The sequence below is a fragment of the Saimiri boliviensis genome, chromosome 10 (assembly GCF_048565385.1).
Source record: "Saimiri boliviensis isolate mSaiBol1 chromosome 10, mSaiBol1.pri, whole genome shotgun sequence".
NCBI lineage: Eukaryota > Metazoa > Chordata > Mammalia > Primates > Cebidae > Saimiri > Saimiri boliviensis.
Window position 1 is genome coordinate 73954301 of NC_133458.1, and position 19124 is coordinate 73973424.

The 19124-nt window shown below is 36.2% G+C and overlaps 1 protein-coding gene across 12 annotated transcripts in view; it reads right to left on the minus strand.

The window, feature by feature from the left end:
- COL28A1 (collagen type XXVIII alpha 1 chain) overlaps nt 1–19124 on the minus strand; it is a 191470-nt gene that overhangs the window by 162551 nt on the left and 9795 nt on the right. For 4 of the 12 annotated variants that reach the window (XM_074379489.1, XM_074379485.1, XM_074379487.1 and 1 more), the window contains one exon: nt 2139–2255. The exons of 5 other annotated variants lie outside the window; for them this stretch is intronic. The gene's annotated coding sequence lies outside the window, so the exon portion shown is untranslated. Of the gene's footprint in view, nt 1–611; nt 1791–2138; nt 2256–17077; nt 17116–19124 lie in introns of those variants that run through there. 3 more of the 12 variants (XM_074379488.1, XM_074379490.1, XM_074379492.1) reach the window with 3 other exon arrangements.

Here is a 19124-nt window from a genome sequence, read left to right on the forward strand (position 1 = left end):
AAAGAAATGTGAACCTCTGTGTTTACTATAGGTTAAATTTTATAAATGCAGAAACAATTATAATTTATAATCAAATACCATATTTTTACTTTTTGGCCTAAAATTTATTTTGGGTAAATATCAGAATCAATAAATCCAAAATACTTTATTTTTTTGTGATTTTTCAAAAATAAAATGATCTTTCAGCAGAGTTTACCAACTTTAGTTACAATGTTTGCATCTCATTTGTTTCTACACAAATATAAAATGATTTAATGAAGAATTTATTCAAATTGACAAACTAGCCAAGTTATAAAGTATTGTATAACTAACTCTGAGTTGTAAACACCTGTTCCAAATTAAGAAAAAGACGTCCTAAAATATATTAACATCATTGTCATACTATTTAGAAGACTGCAAATTAAAAATCAATTTCAAAATAACTTTTTAAATTTTAAATTTCTACATTTTAACAATGTTAATATTTCTCTAATAATGATTTGAAAAGCAGAGAATAAAAACTTTTGACAGGTTTTCTTCACCTAAAAAGTATGTAAATCATTTAGTCTTCCACAATTTCTTGATGGTCCTATCTGATTTCAAGTGACTAAAATAAAGCCGTTATGTCTTACCTTATAAAGTTTGTCAAACAGGACTAGTTGAGTAAAGACTAGTTGAGTAAATGCCAACAGCAAGGACTATGGTTGGGGGTGAAGTTAGCTATTTGATATTTTTCTGTTCTGTGGGAAATAAAAGTGTCTTTGCTTTAGGATGTTCTGCAATCTTTTATTCATGTTTATTAGACTAAGTTAAAGCAAGAGTGGTCAGGCATTTGGCCAGGATGCAAGATCTGGGTGGGATCAGTAAGCAATTTAAAGGAACAGCATCCTTTCAGAACAAGACTGTGTTTTCCAGACTACTGTAGGAACAACTTGAGAGAACTTTCTACCTTTTAGGCATTTGTTGATAACCTGCCTTTGTTTCTCACGGTATGTCCTTCACTTTTTATTGCTACATTTCTTTGCCTGGGGGATGTGCTCTAAGATACTGGTTATGAACAGCTCTGTGAAGGAGTATAAATGACGCTAGATTCAGATTCAAAGCTGGTTTTTTAAGAGAGGTAACAGGTTGGTTGTTATTAAAGCTGGATGATGAGTACACAGATGTGAATTGTTCTAGTCTTTGTATTTCTGTGATTTTTGAAATTTTTTATAATAAAAGGTATATATAAAGTACAGGGAAAGAATGATCTGAGTATAGTCATAGTTCTGCCCCTAACTCTTATGGGGGCTTCAGTTTACCATTTGTGAAATGAGGGAGTGGATTTAATTTTTATCAAGATTTGTTCAAACTGTAACATGAGAGGTTTACAGCAGTTAATATTTTGGTCTCTAACCGGGAAAGGAGGTTACTGTGGTTGTTCCACTTTCTTTTTCCCTGTTTTCTACCTTGTGGTTACAGCCCATATTAAGTCAGCGTTTATCAGTGTAATATGTGTTTGGTAGAAAAACCCACAGTCCTCCATTTTGTCCCTCACTTCCTGGAGTCCGCCTGCAGACCCTATTCTGCCTGGTAGCGCAGGGCGACCAATCACTGCTCAGCCTTAACCCGCCAAACCTAAAGTCAACCCCCATCCCCCACCCCTTGGCAGTTGCAGTAGTCTGCCTAGAAACAAGACAGCCAATAAAATTCAAACCTAAGCCCGCCAAGAGGTGACCAATCCCCTTCTGGCACGCAGAAAACCCTCCTCTGCTCTCCCTTCCACCAATCACTCCGCAACACCACGCCTAAACAGGCCGCCGCCCCTATAAAAACCCTCTCCGGCAGCTGCTGAGTGCAGCTCAGCTCCCCTCCCGCCTGGGTTGCCCGCAGATCCCAATAAACCTGGACTCGGCTTAACAACTCCTCGCTCTCATTTGCTTTGGGAAGGGTCTCTGCGGGTCGCACAATATATACTGTCAAAAAGCCCCTTGACCCCTAGACAGCTAACAGGCAGGCTTCTTTCTGGACTTCCGCTGAAATACAGAATAGCAAGATCATCCAAGAAAGCCACATATACGTTCATATTACAATTATTTAAAATAAGCTTTCTAAGGCATTTTAATGCATAGAGATTTCCTTATTACAGCAATAATAGCCTCCAATTTATAGACACTTACCAGGTGCTAGGCACTGTGCTGCATACTTCACACACACTAGCTAATTTAGCCCGTCAAAAGCACAACCATCTATACACAGTAAGTCCTCATTTAACGTCCTCTGTAGGTTCTTGGAAACTGTGACATAAAGTGAAACAATATATAATGAAGTCAATTTTCCCATGAGCTGATTGACATAAGTAAGAGTTAAGCTCCTATGGCATACTTTTAGTCACAAAAACATTACTAAACTTCTAAATAAAGACTCAAAGTGCTTCTAATATTAAACATTGAAATAAATCTAAGCTATACATACATTTATAAAAGATTGATAAAAACAAGATAACTATTTACCTATATATTCCAGTTCAGGGTTACAGTTGACCAGATCGCATCCCACCAGCTGAGGGTGCAAGATGGGAACCAGCCCTGGACAGGAGGCAATTCCATCACAGGACATGCACCCACACACCCACTCTCTCAGACAGGAACCATGTGGACACACTAATGCACCTAATGGGCAAAGCTTTGGGATGTGGGAGGAAACCCCAGAACCTGGAGAAAACTCACACAGACATGGGGAAAACATGTCAACTCCACACAAACAGTGAGCCTGGCCCAGGAATTGATTTCTTTTTCTCATCAATGTTAAAACAAAATGACATTGAACAAGACGTTATTCCAGGACCCCTTCTAAATTTTTCTGAGAAAGAGGCACAAAGGGGTTCAGTAACTTGTCCACTATCATACTAACACTAGAGAATGGCAAAATGAACTTTCAACTCAGGTTTCTAATGACCTGTAAGCCTCACTTAAAACAACTACTGCATCATTAAGTATCCATATGAATGCCTGTGTTTTCATTGTCTCATCACAATGCAGGTTTTGAGGAACTGAGGAAGTTTTGTGAGGCTTCAGTAACTGAAAGAAGAAACAGTGGATATAATGCAGAAATAACAGTGGAATTTCTTAGGGAACAACAATGTATTTACCTGATAGCCTGTGGATGTTAGTCACACTTTTTACTTTTGTGAGATAAGAATCAAGAGACAAGGAAGTAGCATATTTTCAGAAAGTCAACTCTCTTTTAGCTGTTAACCTGAGGCAGGTTAACAACTTGCAGAATAATAATGCCACTAAGAAGCAAACAGGTGATTCCTGGATGAGGAAAATGAACTAAAGCCCTTGTGCTTTGGAGCTGTTTTGATTAAAGTTGGTGGGAGCTTGAAGTCCAATTTACTCATTCATTCTCTTTCATTCTCCAACATTAAATAGGGTAACTCAAACCAAAGATTTTCCACCTCTCATTACCAAGTGTGAAAATCAGCACTAAATTGATTGGGAAGACAATGCAAAATAAAATCTTCATTTTGTCAATCTATAAAAGGCATTTACTTTTGCACCCAGAGAAACAATGCACCACTGCAATCCTAATCCCAACAGATGGTCTTGAATTAGCATACTATAGGACATACAGCAGACCAAATAAGAGCACATGGAAAACATAACGACTAGAAAAAGGCAACGTGGAGCCCATGCCCTTCTGACAGTTGTTTTGTCATAAAGAAGAAATATAGCACACTATTTTTATTGTTACTACTATAAAAAGCCCAGAGTAAGCACTCATATTTGTTAAATTATGATTATTAGAAGTAATTTTTAGTGTTTATCAATCACATGGGGTCTATGATAAAATAAATTGCTCTTCTCCAAAGCTCTGCTAGATGAAAATCTTTTTTCAACATTTTTCAAATTATTGTAATATGCTACCATAGTAGGATCTGCATTTTGTTTATTGATTCTAGTACCAGTGCCAACATCTTCATTTCAGTAGTGATGGCATTTGGGGGTCCTAGAATCATTTAAAAAGAGACAAGTCTGTTAGGACTTATATAGTTCGGAGAATTTTATCTGCATGAAGTCATAGATACGCACATACAAAAAAAGGCTGGTAACAAATCAAAGTTATACATCTGGACCAAGATGAAGACATAGTATAGTTTCACAAGCTTCTCTCAATTTTAGTCACCTCCCACACTGCTGATCTAGAGTAGAAAAATAAAATTACCATCTAACAAGGAAGAAATTAATGACCTTTGTACATAATTTGAAGAAATTTGTTTTTGAAGGTCCTTTTTTCTTTTTTTCTTTTTCTTTTTCTTTTTTTTTTTCAGTAGAAAAGACTGATATAGTAGAATTTCTAACACTTGTCCCAAGCTCTGAAATCTCTGGGATTCATTATCCTTGGACCCAGAATATGACTTAGGCATTATCTCAACTCCTTTATCAGTAATTAGAGGAATAGTGTCTCAGTTCATTTTGTGTTGCTATAAAGGAATATTTAAGGCTAAGTAATCTATAAAGAAAAGAGGTTTATTTGGCTCACAATTCTGCAGGCTGTGCAAGAAGCATAACACCAGCATCTGCCTCTGGTGAGGGCCTTTGGCTGCTTCTACTCATGGCAAAAGGTGAAAGGGGGCCAGCGTGTGCAGATCATATGGTAAGAGAGGGAGAGAGGTGCCAGGCTCTTTTAAACAATCAGCTCCCCCAGAAACTAATACGCAGAAAACTCACTCATTACCTCAAGGATGGCACCAAGTCATTCATAAGGGATCCACCCACATGACCCAAATGTTTCCCATCAAGCCCATTATCAACAATGAGGATGAAATTTCAGTATGAGGTTTGGAGGGGACAAATATCCAAACCACAGCAAACACCAAAACTGTATTGGTCTTACTTGTCAACAAAGGGAAAGAGTAAAAGAATTCAAAGACAATAAGGAAATAAAAACTAACACTGATAATAAAATATAGGATGTGGTATTGCTTAAATCTGGAACAATGTGACTTCAGTCCCCTTTCCCTCACCAAATTCTGATTGAGTTGATCCTTTCACATTCTCTATTATTTTTCAAGTGTTACTATTATTTAATAAACTTTATTGTTTAGAGCAGTTTTGGTGTACAGCAATATGGACTCAATTATCTTTCATATTGTTTACTCCCTAAGAGGTCTTGCTTCATTATTTGTCATTCAATCCCCAGCTTGAATAATTGTGTCACATCTGCAACACACAGTGCCTCATAGGCTACAGTGACAGGCTAAATTCCCATTATACCAATCTAATGGCTATTAATCTCTTTCTCTAAAATGTTTCTTCAATATTAATATGTCTTCTTTCAATATTGTTTATTCCTTACTAAAATCAATTATTTTAGACCAAAAAAATCAGGGTCCCATCTGGGAAATTTTACAATTTTTTTCCTAAGAAATATCTGAAAGTAGAACTATCTAGTCCTATCATAGGTTTGAACGTTCAAGATTTTTCTTTAATTATTTTCTTCGGTCAGTAGATAGACCAGTTTTAACTTTTTCATGCAGAGCCAACAAAAAGAGAAAGATCAGATCTATTTACAAGTTGACTAAACCCTGCTTTAAATGGAGAAATATTTCTACTTTTCACTTAGTTCATTTTACTTTCAGGTATTAGACAGTGTTGTTTTATATCTTGGTGAATTCTTTGATTACCCACTGATTGGTACTTAAACTTTTCTTGCATTGGGGACAAACAATAGTGTCAAATCTCTGAATTGGAAGGAAACTTAGAAGCCACTTTTATTTAATTCTGCCGTTTCACAGTTGACAAAATAGAGGACAGTTATTAAGACCCACCCAAAGGTCAAATCATTAATCACTGAGGGAATAAAGTTTAGGACTTTGTGTATCAAGTGGCTATCTTTCATTATCTCTAAATGCCTTAGAAAATTTTTAGGCCTTTGCACTATCCAGGTTCATGCTTGAGCAGGAGAAAAGGGAGGCTGGATGGCTAATAATTTATATTAAGGATTTAACTTTAATGGCAAACGGCTCAGAAAAAATCATCATGGGCTAAGTTCCAGCATGTTAAAGAGTCTCACCTCTCACTGTGTAAATCTTAATGCCTGAGCCATCAAAGGCAATGAACATCATCTCTTCAAACTCTGGGTTGAAAAACTTTCTCCTCCAGGTTTGGACAGGTTTATCTGAGTAGCTGGGGATTGTTACAGCTCCTTCACTGATTGGCAACCCATGTTTTTGATCCCTGATCAAAATTTAGCCAGTAATATAGGTAGATATCATCATTTGCATGAAGAATAAGTTGCAGAAATGCAAGATCCACTTGGGTTTTCTGGTCAGTGTATTTGAGATTTAATAAGAATATCCAAAAAAAAGTTTTAAGATTAACTCTCTCAAATTTCTTGAATAAAAGTGTTTTAAGAGCATTCAGTAACTATTATCCCATATTATATTAAGCCATTACAATGCTGGTTTATACCACCTTGTTCCCAATTAAGGTAATAAGGTCGTCTGTTTTTTTCATTTCATCTACATTTTATAGCTCCTCCTGTACAACAGTTTTTCTTCTTCTGCCCTTATAAATTCTATACTAAGGGTAAATTATTCATGGACAAAGTTTACAGTAAAGGGACTTGACGTGAATTTTTTTCTTATTTGGGGATATGAAAAACCTTTTAATAATATTAAATTCTACACAGATATAAGGTACCTATTATCATTATTCCTTGTTTATATCCAGAAGTATGGATTTTGAAATTGCACATATACAATTTTATGTTAATGTTGATTAACTTTTACTTAATTACGTATTTTCTGTTATGATAATTGACCAAATTCAGAAATGTCAAATACTAACACAATTTAGTGAGAACTCTCCATGGGTCTTGAGGGACTGTTGTTTGAAAAAAGATATTTGGGCACCACCTTGTGGGACTTTGTAGAAACACATAGTGTGAGAGTTTGTCAACTATTGTTAACAGATTAAAATTTGTAATCATCTGTAATGCTGAACAGGTGGAATATGTTGCTTTCTACAGCTTTTCTGGGCAGAAGAATGAGGAGAGGAACCAAAGAGTAATAAAACTACTCTTATATAGGATCAAGAAGCTATCTAAGTAACATCTGATGAAATCCAAAACTCATTCACTTAACTAACATTAACCTAGTTTCTACTGTATGTGAGGCATTAGATAGAAAATAGACCCAGTCACTTCAACCCAGTGAAAAAAAATAAGCAAGTAAAGAGCAATGGCAAGTTTTATCCAAAAAAAAAAATCAGTAATCAAATATCTAACTCTAGTTGACAATATCATGCTGAAGGGTTTGGGAACAACATGTACCAGTGTCTGCAACTAACCTTGAAATGCATCATAAAGAAAGGAGATGGATAGAAGAATGGGTAGATGGGTAGATTATGCAACGGAGCAAATATGTTCATTATAAATATCAATTGTGAAATCTAGGTGGCGAGTAATGGGTTTGCTGTATAATTCTGTTAACTTTTCCACATGTTTGAAATTTTTCATAACAAAATATTAGGCCAAATAGAGCAACAGCAATATAGTGTGATAACATCTATAAAAGAGACTTACACAGAGGGTACCCAGCCCAGACTATGATATGCAAGTTGGAAGTGCAGGAGCAAAGAATAAACAGTGGTTTCTTTTATGCCATGTTAAAGGGGTAAAACTTTATCTTGAAAGCAATGAGAGCCACTGAACAATTTTAAGCAGGAGTGTGACATGATCACATTTTCATGTTAGGAAAATCACTCTGATTGCTGTATGAATAATGACAGGAAAACAAGCTTGGAGGCTAACATCTACTAAGAAATTTACTACGACATTAATGAGGGATAAGGCTCTCAACTGCCAGCAATGAGAATGCAAAGTGAAAAAGTCTAAAAAATACTAAGAGGCAAAATCAAAGAACTTAGTACCTAATTGGCCTAGGAGAGTGGAAGAAATGAAGGAGAAAAAGGGTACCCAGTAGCCTGCTGAAAAGTATTTAATTACTGTCTCTCTGGGAGAAAAAAGTGTAAGTATACACATATATGTACATAAGTTTATTAGAAATGTTATTGATATAAAGAATGTATCGTATACAATTTTCAAATAATATCAAAATATACAATATTCTCTATTATAAATGTTATATAGCAAATTGACTCTTAGAGAATGCTTTCATTGACTTTTGACCAAATTCTTATATCCTTAGCCAATCTATGGTTGCAATTCATGAATGAGTGTAGTTCCAACAAGAATGTTGGTTGACATTTTCCTCTTCTTTAACAAGTAAGACAAAAGTGAAACAAAGAAAAAGGTGGATGTGCATTGAAACTTCATTTGTTTGTCATTGATATAAGCAACTTTGCAGCTGAATAAGATAATACTTTTCAAATACTGAAACATTTTCTTAGTTTTTTTCTTACTCAACTGTTACAGATATAATACACTTTTGAGTTTAATCTGCCTTACTGTTTTCTCCATCACTTTCTTTGGTCTAGACAATAAATAAAATAGTAATTCAAGCCCTAATTTGTAGCAGATGTGTATTGTGTAAAAAGTCCTACTATATCAGATTTCAAATTACTAATGTGACATTACTGAACACAGAATTGGAAAGAGAAACTCAAATATATAGCAGCATAGCACTATGCAGGATTTCCATCATCTAGTTGCCATGAATGCAAACAACTTCAACTACATATACAATAGTAAGATTTAGTATAATAATTAGGAAGTAATGAGTTTCGAGTATTTATTACTGTTGTTTTTAATGTAATTGATTTATTTGTAAGATAAATATATAATGCAACGTTTAATAATATGTGTGGTTAACAACTGGCTCACAAAATTTCTGGAAATTTAGCAGTTGACACTCACAAGGTGACATGAGCCATCTTCAGCACACCAGAGACTATACCTAACTTCCATGCTATGTGGTTCCCTCTTGCCACTTAAAAGAGTACAGCACACAGGTCTGAGAATCGGTTTTGCCAATTTTTGATGCTGGACCTGTAACTTCTGAAAGCCTCAGTTTCCACATCTGTGAAGTGAAGACTATGAGGAGGAGCCCAATAAATATAAGGATAGTAACAGCAGCAGCCGAATCAACAACAAAAATAACACCTCTCTCAGTGTCAGGGTGAGTATCAAAAGAGCTTTATAAACAGTAGAAATCCATAAATGTTTTGTAATTTCAAAAACAACTTAAAAGACGACACTACAACATGTTTGTAATATATAGGATCACTATCCAGAACATATAAGCAAAAAGAAAAAAAGAAAAAGAAAAAAATAGGATATGAACAGGCAGTGTTTTAGAAGGGAAATAAGAATGGCCAATAATCACATGAAAAATTGTTTATGCTCATTAGTATTCACGAAATGCAAACTAAAAACGCTGAGATATCATAGGTTTCTCATTAGACTGACAAATTTAAAGAGAGTTACAAAGGGTTAGCAAGAATGTCAGGAAATGGGACACATGGTGGGAGGGTGATTTGGTAAAACTGCATTACAAAGCAATTTGGCAATATTTGTTAAAAATAAAAGTGTGCATTTTTTTCACTTCTAAAAATATATCCTAGAGAAATTCTAGAACATTTGTTCAAATACATAGACAAGAATGTTTATTATAATAAAATGTTGGAAATAACCTAAATGTTCATCAGTAGGTTGGATAAATAACTTGGGGCGTAGCAACATTGATTTATTTATTCAACAAGTACATCTTGTAACCTTTATATATCTTTAAAATATAATTTTAAATAGAAAAGAAAGCTATGGAATGATATTAAAAAGTGATATTTTCTATAACATTTAAAAACATACACAATGTTAGTTATTTTACAAATACATATATATGTTGTAAATCTATAATTAACTTTGATAGGCAGAAACTCACCAATTTTCTGATAATGGTTGTCACTGGAGAGAGAAAGGAGAATAGGACGGGGACTGGATACAAAAGGCACTTCAACTCTAGTTCCAATGATTTGAGTAAACGGAAAAAAAAAAAAACCTGAAACATTCCAATTCTGGGTGGTTGGTATATAGATGTTTGTCATATTACCCTTCATATACATGTTTTTAAAATTTTCATAGTAAGAAGTACTTTGAAAACCCTTCAACTCTTCAACATGTTAAGCAACAGTTAAAATAGAGTTGGTGGGCAGGCACAGTGGCTCACACCTATAATCCCAGCACTTTGGGAGGCTGATGTGGGCGGATCACGAAGTCAGGAGATTGAGAACATCCTGGGCAACACAGTGAAACCCTCTCTCTACTAAAAATACAAAAATTAACTGGGCGTGGTGGCACGCACCAGTAATCTCAGCTACTCAGGAGGCTGATGCAGGAGAATTGCTTGAACCCGGGAGGTGGAGGTTGCAATGAGCCGAGAACATGCCACTGCACTCCAGTCTGGGTGACAGAGTGAGGCTCTGTCTCCAAAAAATAAAAAATAAATGAAACAGAGTTGATACCATGCCAGTTACATAGATTTATCATTTTGGACTCTATTCCTTAGGTCACCAGCTCTCACTGGTTCATATTTTCAGCATTCCTCATGAAGACTTTAATTTTCCACCAGATTGCCACTTCACTAACTTCTTTCTATCCTTAGCCCCTGCAAAATAAGTCTCCAAACAGCCCTAGAAATCCAAAGCAGACATCGTATATGTACTCATTAACAAGTCATCAGTTACCATTTGACATCATCCATTTCTTTCTATCCTGTACTTGAAGCTCATTCTATCACTAGACTCATAGTAAATGGGCCAAATTTCTACTTTTTAATGCTTCTTAACTGGTACGCAGCCCACAAAGGTCACTTCCTACTCTGAATTCTTCTAGCATTGTTTATGGTACCATTCATCTAACAATACCTACTGTGTTTTGAACTGAGAAATAAATATTTTATGTTACATGATAATAATTAAATAATATATATTTCACTAAGGGCAGGATTTTTTTTACATTTTACTTCTTATATAGCACCCACAGCAATGTATGTATTCATTCATCACCAATAGTTGTAAAATTAACAACTATTTTAAATATTGTAGCATTATGTGATTGTCTTCTAAATAACTTTATCTTTCTAAAGATTTTGATGACTTAAACTTGCAAAATTCCCCAAAGCATGTCATGGGAACCCTATGCCCCGCCTTCATTTTTTCATGATACTTCTGCTAGTGTGTAATTTTAGGTATCTTTATATCCCTTAATTCACTCCTACCCATAGGAGGAGGAGTTAGGTATATCCCATACTTAGTATACGTATGTCACATGCAACATTTGGAATATACCTAATGCTGAAAAAAAACCCTCATTGCTTATCTGAAATTTAATTTAGCCTGGCAGCCTATAATTTTTGTATGTGCTGAATCTTGCAACCCTAACACTGACCCACCTCAGTGTTATGATGGGAGAAGATAGTCTAACATCCATTGATCTAACATCCATTAGTTGATTTTTCTTGAACTAGCGGAGTTAATATGTTAAAAGTCCTATGCATGTTGACTTCCTCCTTTCCACACTTACTATTCAGAATCCAAGGATGGGAAGCAGCGAGTGACACCCTTTGTAACTGTAATGCTCTGATGAGAAACCCCAAAGTCTAGACATGGGTACAGGTACTTGGTTTGAGTTGCAGGTCCGAGACATATTCATCTTTACTGATAACTATGCTGATATTTTGATCCCTGTGTTTCTAAGTGCTATGCATATTTCTCAACTAACTCAAAACCCAGAAGAAGAATGTTAAAAATAATTATCAGTGTTAACTCCCATCTCCCAGTGGATATATGTGGATATAGTTAAAAGTTACTACATTTTATTTCATTCTTTATATACTCTCTGATCCCTAACCTCTACCTTGTCAAATACATGCAAAGTAAGGAAAAAATTAGGTCAAAAGGAACAATAATTTTCAGTAACTAAGATTTTAAAGAGCTTGTAGGAACACCAATGTTAATTTCAGCTACAAGGATTCAGTGCTTTTATTAGAATGAATAATCTTAGCCAATCTGATTTAACCATCAGTGTAGATCTTACTTGTATACAATAATGTCAAGGCCACTGCTGATACATCAGCATTCTTTACAAGCTATTAAATGGGAATCTTATTTCCTAGACATTTATATTAAATTATAAGAAAGGAAAACTCTTAGGCAACAAGACATGTATTTAACAAATAAAATTTAGCATTTGTACACATTAATATAAGGAACCATTTCAAAGTAAACAGAGAATACCTTAGATCTTCAATCAGATGAATAGAATTTAAATGTGTTTGGAGACAAAGTGGAAATGGTAAAATTTACTAAGGCACTCATTTACTTTAAAACCTATGCACCCAAAAGAAGAATTTAGTTTCTAAATATGAACTTAGTTTGTTCCAGATGAGAGAAAACAAAACAAAACAAAACAAAATAAAAGCCTTAAGCTACTCACAGGAGATGATTGAGTGTCTTCCTAATTAAAATAAGTCTCTTCCAGTTAAACTTACTGTCTTGTGGTTCTTCAATATATACTCAATGCAGTTACACTTATTGCATACTTTCAAAGATGCAATATAATAGATATGTACTTCCTTGGCTGATGTTAAATATATAGAGAGAAATTTAAACTATTAAACCATTAAATAATTACCAAGATGTTGGTAATAATTAATGAAAACTAAGCCACTTTCTAGAAATAAGCTTATTTTCTAATCCACTGTATAAACATTCATCACATAGTAGTATTGTTAATGGTCTGAGCACTTGCTTAATTGATACACTGTGTGTGAATATTCCTTGGGATACATGGTATTATTCCTTCTTCTACCCCAGATTAGAAAAATGCCCCTTCCTCAAAACCCTTGCTAACTGTCAGAATAGCTAGGATGCAATTGACCATCCATGGAGATGTTTAATGTACAACCTGAAGAACTATAGGCTTCTGCCCTGTGTAACATCTCACTGTTTATGCAATTAACATCTTTGTGTAGAGTTGAAAAATTATTTTTATTTTGCAGTTTGTATTATATTTATTAAAGATTTAAAATGTTAGTTTAATAAAATGGTTTGCTCATCCTGATTATAGTTGAATGGTACCACTCTGTCCAAAGAGCAGAACTCCATAGGATGCATCATAAAACAACTTGTATTTTTCCCCCACTGCTCTTTCTATTGGGGCAGGGGGGCAGGATTTTCCTTGCCACATGGATAAAATCACAGGCAGCAGTCATTAATCTTTGGGTTGGTCTTTGATATAAAAAGTCACTTCTTTCAAATTTAGTTATAAAAACTCTCTTGTTCCAATAATTTAAATGTTTATCTCAGGGAGTAGCCAAAATTCTGAGCTTGAAGTTTCTTCTCTGGAATACTGCAGTAGGAAAGGGGACATGGTCAACTTTTCCATTTCCCCACTTTGTGTCTCTCTGCCTTGCCCAAACTCATGAATTGCAGTTTCACACACTTCCAGGTAGAAGACAGTAAAGATGTGCTTAGCAAGTCACTGCCTTGCTTTGATTTTGGAAGGTATTCAGGTGATCTCTTTCTCACTGCAGAGCTTGCATGCTTTCTTTGGAGACTCTGCTTTACCAGGGATTGCTCATCTGAAATTCTCTTAATGCTGGTCTAATGCAAGATCTCTTCTCTAGCAGATATAAAATCCAATCTCTACCTCACACCGTCTTGTTCCCAGCAGAATACCTCCAACATCTCTCGCTGTGGTCACCTCAGTCCTGGCAGACAATTCTACAGATTTCTCTAAGCTGACTCTCACCCTTGTAGTCCACATCCCATCTGCAGGGCAAGGCTCACATATCCTCTATCCTGACAAACTCTGAGAGTGAAGGTTGTTCCACACAGGTGCACCTCACCTCTTGGCCTTTAGAACCAGCCAGCCCCAGTACCTGCGTTTTAAGGCATGGGCTCAAAAGCAGCTCACCCTGTTCCTTACCCACCTCCCCCTTCCAAGATGCACAGATCAAGCTCTCTGTGTGGAACAACACCTACTTCTCACCCCCAGATATCTCCTAAGGGGATTAGGAGTGAGACCCACAGAAAATGAATTTCTCCAAAGAAATCTCTTCCCTTTCTAGTCCCTTTATATCTCTCAGAAACGGTTGGGTATTTAGGTTGCAAAATATTTTCCAGCTCTGCATAGGTAGTAGCATCTGACTGAGGAATGGAGTATTCACCACCTATTGTTCTGTTTCAGTCTAGCAGAGCTTTAGCAAAAAGTACAGGTAACAAAGTCTATTTTTAACATCCTGTTACACAAACAAATGTGCTGTGTATGCACTTGAATAAATGTTGCAAGAGCACAGAGAAATGAAAACAATTGTGCATGGTAGAAATATTTGAATTTTATTATATGTCATTCAATATTGTTTTAACAGTAACTTTTTTTAAATTTTCAGTTGGAATAAAAGAATGTATATGTTTGTATAATTTTTCATCATGCATTCATTTTTTGATTAAACAAATTATGAGAGAAACAGTGATGACTGTAAAATTTATCGCATCCTCAAGGAATTCACAGTAGAACTACAATAATATAATGTAATATAATAGGTAATAGTATTATAATACTGTGTGTGCATGTGTGTTTGTGTATGTTCGTAAAGAGATGGGGATTAAAGGAGGTAAAGCAACATGGTGAGGAGTCTAGACAGGGATAGATGTTACTTCAAGCTACAGGAGAGTTCAAGGAGGGGCTGGAGGGATGTATCTTGAGGGATGGACAATTATACTCTTAAAAATAACATAACATTAGTTTTTTTCTCATGAAAAAACATTTTATATTGTAATGTGCATAACAATTACATTCAAATTTAGAAAATTTGAATTTTCTAAGTCTTGGAGAAGGGCATTTTGGGGGCTGTTGGGGGTGGGGGAAGGAACAAAAGCATATTACAAGGAAAGTGCTACGGAAAAGTCATTGGAAACAATTCGGTGGGATGGCTCTAGTATGAATTAAGAAATCAACTGGGGAAAAATATGTTGGCCCACAGTAGGTAGGGACAATCTCATGTTGCTAACCCTTTAAAAAAGTTTCAGATGCTTTTATACATGTTACATGGAGAGAAATAGTCACCATTACATGTAATTTACTAATCTTTAAATAATTAACTATACTTACCTCATTTATATAACTAACACATTTAACATCTATTAATTTAGTACATGAGATTTCTCTTAAGCACTGTTGCAAACTGAATCCCTCTTCTCAAGTTTAAAGTAGCAGATTCTTGGAAATATTTTTCAAAAAGAGGACAAAATATAACAATAGAACAATAATTATAAAACTGAATAGTGTACAAGTCATAAAAAGACTTCGGAAGAAAAACTTTGGAAGTAAATGTGTGTCCACATCATCCCTGTCCTGATTCTAATTCTGGTTCTCCTTATGCTTCTGGGTTTTTTTCTCTCTTTCATTGCTTACTTGGGTTATGATTATACTTAGCCAAGAAAGTCAGGCTTAGCTTCTCAAATGAGCTGCTAATGTTCCAAAATTTAGAGCATGTGAATCAAGTCTATTATCCATCTGAAGATTTTCCAGTTACACATTGTACCTTACATCTGAAATAGTCCAAATCACTGACTCAGGACAATCAGATATGCTTTGATTTTTCTGTGACCTAGTCTTTTTCTCAAAATGATCCTGGCCCTGAACACATTGTCTTCGTAGTCTAATAAACATCTACTTTCCAATTCTTATTCTGAAAATCTTTTTTTTATTTTACTAACAGCAGAAAACTGTTTATATAACTGCTTTGGGTCTAATTATAAAGTTAATCTGATTCATTGAAAATACAAGTTTTTTTCTCATCTCTCAACCATTGTGACTTGCAACACAGACACCTTAAGTAAAGGCTGAGGAGTATGGATATTGATCTATAGGGAATGTTAACCAATGAAAGGTTCTCAGTAAAGGATAGCTTCATGTATGCTTCAGAGGAATCAATCTGGCCTCACAGAAAAGATGAATTAGAGAAAATGGGTAGGAACCAGGGAGCCAGAGGCCAATTGGGGTGACTACCGTCTGGGTGAGGAGTAATTAAGACCTAAAGCAGGGCAGTAGCTGTGGGAGCAGACAGACTGGCAGAATGAAGTCACATCATCTGTTTCAAAATCCCAAATGTGATTTACTCAAGTCCTATTCAATGAGGGATAGAGATCAGGCAGTAAAATGGCTGTGGTTTTACTAGGACTAATGGTGCCAATTTGAGAACAATTTTGATAGCTACTTCTTTAGTGCTTCAGTGCACATTAGAAGAAATGCACCAAATTATCCACAAATGAAACAGAGACCCTGTGAAAAAGCAATGAGCAAGGCAGGAAATGTTAGTGTTGCCCATGTTGCAGTCATCATGCTAAAATTGCTCCAGTTAATAAAGCATCTAATATGCTGCTTGAATCTTAATTGTGCCTTAACTTTGTGGGTATAGGATTATAACGTGTCTATTATGGAATTTAGCATTCTAATCCCTCCAATTATACTCTTAAAAATAACATAACATTAGTTTTTTTCTCATGAAAAAAATTTTATATTGTAATGTGCATAACAATTACATTCAAATTTAGAAAACACAGAAAATATAATGAAGAAAATAATGATCACTTTGAAACCTACCACACAGCGAAATCTACTGTTAAAACTTATCCTTTTAAAATAAGGCTAGGATCATTATAATTATTTCATTCAGTAATAGTCCATTCCTATAACAGTAAACCATAGTGTTTCCTCTATCTTTAAACAGTTTTCTAAGACAGGGGTCAAGCTACTCCAGCCCGCCACCTGTTTCTGTAGTTTTGTAGGCGCAGAGCCATGGACATTTGTTTATGTACTATCTATGGCTGCCTTTGCACTAGAAGAGCAAAACTGAATAACTGTGACAAAGGCAGCATAGCCTGAGGAGCTGGAAATATTTACAATCTGGCTCTTTACAAAAAGTTTGCTAACTCCTGCTTTAAAAGATTATTTTAATGACAGCATATAATTAGATCAAAAGGCATTTCCATTGGCCATTGCATGAGCCAGTGGTTAGAAGCAGAATGCTGGTGCCAGATTGTCTGAGTTTGTATCCCAGCACAACCATTTAAGAAATGTACGAGCTTACCTAACTTATTTCACCTCTCTGTGCCTCAGTTTTCTCATCTGCAAAATAGGAAAAATGATAGTATTATCCTCATAAAGTTGTGATGAAGATGTGGTAGACCCTGTGATGCACCTCCAGATTTTTTTTTCAGTCATTAGTGACTTCTTCCTTCAGCTCTGGGTAGTGCTGCCAGCAGACAGGCTCAGCTGTTAGCTTTCTCTGGGGACTGCCTTACCCGAGGAAATTGCCTCACTCAAAATCAAGCCTCTCCCAAGGCGCAGTTCACATTCAATTACACATCCGCATCAATGGAATAGTATAAAGACCTGTGCCCTGGCCCTCAGCTCAGGACAACTCTGAAGGACCAGTCCAATTCCAGAGTTACCCATGGGCTGGCTGAGGCCTTTTTTTGGTATTGCATAGCTGCTCAATTTCCCCCTCTGCCTAATTTCCCTTCTTCCTCTTCCATCCTCAGGTGCTGATCCAAACAGTACTCCCTAATGAATATCCTACATCCTAGTCTCCATCTTAGAATCTGGTTCCCAGGAAACCTAAGCTGAGATAGTATGTTAAACAGGTCTATATTTAAAAATCTCTGACACAGAATAGATGCTATATATTTATATAATTGTTTTTTAAATAAATAAATAATCCAGTGGGAAAAAGTGGAATGGAAATACAAGTTAAAGAAGAAAAAATAGAATAATGTAAAACTTCCTACAATTGAAGAACGACTTAATCATAAAATTTTTGTTACAAAATTTAATTATATAGATTAAGCAGTGGTTATTGGTGGAAACAATCCACATTGACAACTGTGAAATATTCCAATGTTAATATTTATTCATTTATTTTTGTAAATCTTTTAAAAAATGTTTGTGCACTATTTTTTTAAATAGTATGTATATACATTTGTGGGATACATAAGATGTTTTGATACAAGCATGCAATGTGAAATAATCCAATGCTAATCTTTAAATACAGGTGACAAATACCAATCAGATTCTCATAACATGTTCAAGATCTACATAAACTTGATTCTCGACCTAGTTCAATATACAAGGGTAAGAGAATGACAGTGTAATTACCAATAATTAAACCAAAGACATAATTTTCCAAATCACTTTTAGTAAGTAAATACATTCTCACATTTTAAAAGTCCAGAGCTACATAAAACTCAAAGCAATCAAACTAATTTTCTACCTGATATTTTAAAAAAAATTCTGGTGGGAGAGCAAGATGGCTGACCAGACACAGCCAGGTAGAACGGCTGCCACCAAGGAACCAAGAGGACTTGAGCACGCCTAACAGATCTTCAGAGGGAACGCACCTAGACTAGATGGAGGGAAGACACAGAAGCTGGGCTGAAGGAGGAAGAAGCTAAGAACCATGCATGAGGCTACCACACACTGGGACTCATTCCTGGCTCCATTGTCTCCAGGGAAATGGATGAATTTAACTGGAAAGGAGCAACCCATTCTCACCACAGGCCTCCAGAATCCCAGCAGGAGGAGACCCCCTTGACCAGCATAGACCCTCGAGTTGACAGAAAGAGCTGCTTAGAGAAGTGGTAGGGACAGCACATCAGCTGAGGCAGAGCCTAGAGGGTTTGGTGCAGGAGCAGCTGTAGTGGAACACACCCAGGGAAGCCCATTTTTCCAGGCTCAACTTGCTCCCATAGGAGTCTTAAACCCTAGGGAAACCGTAAGATCTGAACTCTGCAGGGTGATCTTGCCCATCATATAGAGCCAGTTCAACCTTGGCACCTCTTTGTCTGCTGGCCTCTCTCAGGGACCCAGCCTTACCACACCTGCTTGCAGAGCAGCCTTAGGTGCCCTGGGGGCTCACTTCACAGCTTCTGCACTGGCAGACCATGCCTGACTGGCAGACAGCTCCAGGGGGGTGGCTCCCAGGGCCTGCCTCCTCCCTCCCTACATTGCAGTTCTCCCAGGCCCACAGCAAGCTCGGGCATTGCTTTCCCAGAGCACATGCGCATGAGCAGGTTTTGCCTTACCTGCCCACCAGTGCAGTGTGTGCATGCTCCCTGCCCTGCTACTGCTGCAGTTAG